The 5,929-nt window shown below is 35.2% G+C and overlaps 1 non-coding gene and 1 pseudogene across 1 annotated transcript; both read right to left on the bottom strand.

The window, feature by feature from the left end:
• Positions 1-861: 861 nt before the first annotated feature.
• Positions 862-969, bottom strand: LOC132002301 (U6 spliceosomal RNA). Its single transcript, XR_009399803.1, has one exon. It is a non-coding gene; the product is annotated as a U6 spliceosomal RNA (small nuclear RNA).
• Positions 970-4,196: 3,227 nt separating this feature from the next.
• LOC132002275 (cytochrome b5-like) lies at positions 4,197-4,599 on the bottom strand (annotated as a pseudogene).
• Positions 4,600-5,929: the final 1,330 nt, after the last annotated feature.

Here is a 5,929-nt window from a genome sequence, read left to right as displayed (position 1 = left end):
GTAGTATTGTGTGTGTGTATATATATATATATAAAATATATATATTATATATATACTACTTATTTATCCATTAATCTATCTATGAACACTTGGACTGCTTCTATAAAATGGCTATTGTAAATAATGCTGCAATAAATATATTATTTAATTATAAATAATATAAAAATATAAGAATGCATATATCTTTTTGAATTAATGTTTTTGTATTCTTTGGGTAAATACCTAGGAGTGGAATTACTGGATCATGTGGTAATTCTATTTTTAATTTTTTGAGAAAACTCTCTACTGTTTTGCATCACGACTGTACCAATTTGCATTCCCACCAATAATGCATGAGGGTTCCTTTTTCTCCACATTCTTGGCAATACTTGTTTCTCGTGTTTTTCATCTTGGCCCTTCTGTTGGGTGTGAGATATCTCATGGTAGATTTTTAAACATATTTATTTATCTAAATAATCTCTACCTCCCAATGTGGGGCTCAAACTCACAACCCCAAGGTCAAAAGTCACATGTTCTTCTGAATGAGCCAGACAGGAACCCCTCTCCTTATAGTTTTGATATACATTTCCCCGATGATGATGATGATGATGATGATGATGATGATGTTGAGCATCTTCTCATGTGTCTTTTGGCTATCTGTATGTCTTCTTTGAGGGAATGTGTATGTTCATGTCTTCTGCCCAGTTTTTAATTGGATAATTTGTGTGTGTGTTGATTTGTATATGTTCTTTATATACAAGAACTGACTATTTTGGTACTAACCCTTTATTGGGTATGTCCTGGGTAAATATCTCCCATTTGGTAGGTTGTCTTTCAGTTTTGTTGATTGTTCCTTTGCTGTGCAGAAACTTTTTTTTTTTTTTAAATATGGAACGCTTCACAAATTTGCGTGTCATCCTTGCGCAGGGGCCATGCTAATCTTCTCTGTATCGTTCCAATTTTTAGTATATGTGCTGCCGAAGTGAGCACCAGAAACTTTTTATTTTGATGTAATCCCAATAGTTTAGTTTTGCTTTTGTTTCCCTTGACTCAGGAGACATATCTAGAAAAATGTTGCTATAGTTGATGACAGAAAAATTGCTTACTGACTATGCCCTATGCTTTCTTCTAGGATTTTGATGGTTTCAGGTCTCACATTTAGGTCTTTAATCCATTTGAGTTTATTTTTTGCATTGTGTGAGAAAGTGGTCTGGTTTCATTCTTTCACATGTAGCTGTTCAATTTTCCCAATACCATTAGTTGAAGAGACTGTCTTTTTCCATTGCATACTCTTGCCTCCTTTGTTTAAGATTGATTAACCATAAAATCATGAATTTTATTCTGGGCTCTCTATTCGATTCCACTGATTTGTCTTTTCTTGTACCAGTACCATACAGCTTTATACTATATCTTTATATTATACTATTTTTACATACTATCTATACCTTCATAGTATATCTTTATACTGTATCTGGGATTGTGATATCTCCAATTTTGTTCTTTTCAAGATTACTTTGGCTATTCAGGATCTTTTATGGTTCCATACAAATTTTATGATTATTCATTCAACCTCTGTGAAAAATGCTGTTGGTGTTTTGATAAGGATTGCATTAAATCTATCAACTGTGTAGTATGGACATTTTAATAATGTTTTTCTCTCAGTCCATAAGCATGGACTATCTTTCCATTTGCTTGTATCATCTTCAATTTCTTCCAACAATGTTTTTTAGTTTTCAGAGTATAATCTTTCACCTCCTTGGTTAAGTTTATTCCTAAGTATTTTATTATTTTTGGTGCAATATTAAATGGGATTGTTTTCTTAATTTCTCTTCTGCTTTATTATTAGTGTATAGAAATGCAACAGATTTCTGTATATTGATTTCTGCATCTAGTAGTTTTTTGGTGGCATCATTAGAGTTTTCTTTACATAGTATCATGCCATCTGTAAATAGTGACAATTTTATATCTTCCTTACCAATTTTGATTCCTTTTCTTTCTTTTTTTCTTTTTCTTTCTTTCTTTCTTTCTTTCTTTCTCTTTCTTTCTTTCTTTCTTTCTAAGATTTGTTTATTTATTTTAGAGACAGAGAGCACAAGTGAATGAGAGTGGTGGGAGAAACCCAAACGGACTCCCTGATGAGCACTGAGTCCAATGTGGGGTTTGATCTCAGGACCCCAAGATCATAATCTGAGCTGAAATCAAGAGTTGGACCCTTAACTGACTAGGCCACCCAGGTCCCACTTTTCTTTCTTTTTCTTATCTGATTGCTGTGGCTAGGGCTTCCAATACAATGTTGAATAAAAGTGATGAGAGTGGTATCCTTTGCGTTGTCTTTTTTTTTTTTTTTTTAAGATTTTATTTATTTATTTGACAGAGAGAGAGATCACAAGTAGGCAGAGAGGCAGGCAGAGAGAGAGAGAGGAGGAAGCAGGCTCCCTGCCGAACAGAGAGCCCGATGCGGGACTCGATCCCAGGACCCTGAGATCATGACCTGAGCCGAAGGCAGCGACTTAACCCACTGAGCCACCCAGGCGCCCCGCGTTGTCTTGATCTTAGGGGGAAAGCCCTCAGTTTTTCACCACTGAGTGTAATTTTAATATAATTTTTCATATATGGCATTTGTTATGTTGAGATATGCTCCCTCTAAAGCTACTTTATTGAGGGTTTTTACCATGAATGGATGTTGTATTTTGTCAAGTGTTTTTTCTGCATCTATTGAAATGATCTTATGGTTTTTTAATCCTTTCATTGTTGATGTGAAGTATCACATTGATTGATTTACAAGTATTGAACCATGCTTGAATTCCCAGAATAAATTCCACTTGATCATGGTGAATAACCTTTTTATGTATTGCTGGATTCAGTTTGTTAATATTTGGTTGTGGTTGAGGATTTTGCATCTGTGTTCATCAGAGATATTGACCTGTAGTTCTCTTTTTTGTAGTGTCTTTGTCTGGTTTTCTTAGCAGTAATGTAGGACTCACAGAATTAATTTGAAAGTTTACCTCCTCTTCTATCATTTGAAATAATTTGAGAAGAACTGATATTAATTCCTCTTTAAATGTTTGGTAGAATTCACTTGTGAAGCTATGTGCACTGGACTTTTGTTTGTTGGGAGTTTTTGATTACTGACTCAATTTCATTGCTGCTAATTAATCTGTTCAAATTTTCTATTGCTTCTTGGTTCAGTTTTGGGAGGTTAAATGTTTCTAGGAATTTATCCATTTCTTGTAGATTGTCTAAGTTGTTGGCATATAATTGCTATAGTATTCTATTATAATTGTTCATGTTTCTGTGGTGTTGGTTCTTTATTTCTCCCTTTCATTTCTGATATTTTTATTTGAGTTCTCTCTCCATTATTTTTTTTCAATGAGACTGGATAAAGATTTATCAGTTCTATTGATCTTTTCAAAGAACCAGCTCCTTGTTTCGTTGTCCTGTTCCATTATTTCTTTAGTTTCTATCTTATTTCTGCTCTAATCTTTATTATTTCTTTCCTAATATTGGTTTTGGGTTTTGTTTGTCATTCTTTTTCTAGCTCTTGTGGATGTAAAGTTAGGTTGTTTATTTGAGATTTTTCTTGCTTGTTGAAGTATGCCTGTATATTTATAAGATTCCCTCTTAGAACAGTTTTGCTGCATCCCAAAGATTTTGGACCATTGTGTTTTCATTTTCATTTGCCTCCATGTGTTTTTTTTTTTAATTAAAAAAAAATTTTTTTTAAGATTTTATTTTTTTATTTGACAGACAGAGATCACAAGTAGGTAGAGGGGAAGGCAGAGAGAGAGAGGCAAGCAGGCTCCTGGCTGAGCAGAGAGCCTGATGCGGGGCTCCATCCCAGGACCCTAGGATCGTGACTTGAGCCAAAGTCAGAGGCTTTAACCCACTGAGCCACCCAGGTTCCCCCCCCCCTTTTTTTTTTTTTTTTTTCAAATTTTAAAAGCCAGATACATTTTTAAGAGATTATGCCTACAATAAATAAATTATGTAGTGATGGAACATAATAAAAAGTTGATGAACAAAAGACACATTCCAAGAGTTCAGGAGTAGAAAGAACAGAGGAGCTCTTTTTGGTTTGGTTTGAAGTAGGAGAAAAGGGAAACAGGTGTGTTGAAATTATTTTTCAGGTGAAGGTTTCTGTCAGTTGAAGCATTATCATTGGCTTCTTTCTCCCTGCTCCAAAGCAGTCTTTTCTTTCATTGGCTTCTGAGATGTGTTTAGTCCTCCTCTGTGTAGAGGTGATACATCAGGACTACCACCAGTGCTGAGATGGCTGGGATCACCCAGCTGGTCCACCAGCTAGAATTAGAATCAACAGTAATAATGACAGTTTCTGAAGGCTTAGTTATCTGCTGTGTCATCTGGATGAAGTTCCTCAGTGATTTATGTTTTGGACAATTCTCGACCACCTGTAGAGTGTCCCATTTCCTCAAAACTTTCAGTCATACCCCCTCCAGCTTATTCTCTTGATATTTCTCCCCCACCAAGATGCTCCTCCAAAAATTTGGTCAAATTGTACACCTTCTGGTGCAGAATCAACCAGGAGCTCTTGCTGCAGTTGTGCTTCTGGATCTCTTGCAGTGTGTGATACTTCATAGTCTGGTCTGACTGCTCCGACATTTCAGAACATGGCAAGCCTTAGGCCAGGGAAACACCAGCTGAGTCTGGAGGAGCAGAGCACACATCTCAGCTAATGGGGCCCAGGACATTCCTGGGGTCTTGGCCTTGTGCCCTGCCTCCATGTAATTTTTTATTTCTTCCTTGATTTCTTGGTTGGCCCATTCATTGTTTAGTAGCATATTGTTTAACCTCCATGTATTTATGTTCTTCCCAGATTTTTTTTGTGGTTGATTTCTAGTTTCATAGTGCCATGTTTGGAAAAGATGTAGGGTATGACTTTGAATTTTTTTAATTTGTTGAGCTTTGTTTTGGGCCTAATCTATTTTGGAGAACGTTTCATGTGCACTTGAAAAGGATGTGTATTCTGCTGTTTTAGGATGGAATGTTCTGAATGTATCTGTTAGATCCATCTGGTCCAATGTGTCATTCAAAGCCACTGTCTCTTTGTTGATTTTCTATTTGGATGACCTATCCATTGATGTAAGTGGGGTACTAAAGTCCCCTCTATTTTGTGCTTCTTCATATACTTGGATGTACCCATGTTGGGTGTATAAATATGTATAAATAAGTTGTGATATCTTCTTGTGGAATTGCTCCCCTTACTATTATATAATTTCCATCTTTGACCCCTGCTACAGTCTTTGTTTTAAGGTCTATTTTGCCCAGTATAAGTATTGCTATCAGCTTTCTTTTCACTTTCATTTGCATGATAAATATTTTTCCATCCCTTCTCTTTAAATCTGCATGTGTCTTTAAGTCTAAAAAGTGTCTTTTGTAGGCCGCATATAGATGAGTTTTGCTTTTTTAATCTACTCTCTTATCTTATGTCTTTTAATTGGAACATTTAGTCCATTTATGTTCAAAGTAATTATTGCTAGGTGAGAATTTATTGTCATTTTGTTATTTGTTTTATGATTGTTTTTGTAGTTCTTCTCTGTTCTTTTCTTCTCATGTTCTCTTCCCTCATGAATTGTTAGTTTTCTTTAGTGATATACTTGGATTCCTTTTTCTTTATTTTTTGCTTATCTATTGCAGGTTTTTGATTTGTGGTTACCTGTAGGTTTGCATATAACATCTTCTGCATATAGCAGTCTACATCCAATAGATGGTTGCTTAAATTTGAATCCATTGTTTATTCTTCTCTCCCCCCAATATTTTAGTTATATGGTGTCATACTTTACATCCTTTTATTTTGTGAATTTCTTGACTGATTTTTTTATAGCTATACTTAATTTTACTGCCTTTGTGCTTTCTATCTTTCTTACTCCTACTTATGGCCTTTCCTTTCCACTCAGAGTCCCCTTTAACATTTCTTGTAAGACTGGTTCAG

Source organism: Mustela nigripes, chromosome 14 (genome assembly GCF_022355385.1).
Source record: "Mustela nigripes isolate SB6536 chromosome 14, MUSNIG.SB6536, whole genome shotgun sequence".
Lineage (NCBI taxonomy): Eukaryota > Metazoa > Chordata > Mammalia > Carnivora > Mustelidae > Mustela > Mustela nigripes.
Note: the sequence above shows the minus strand (reverse complement) of the source record. Positions and strands in the feature narration are given on the sequence as shown.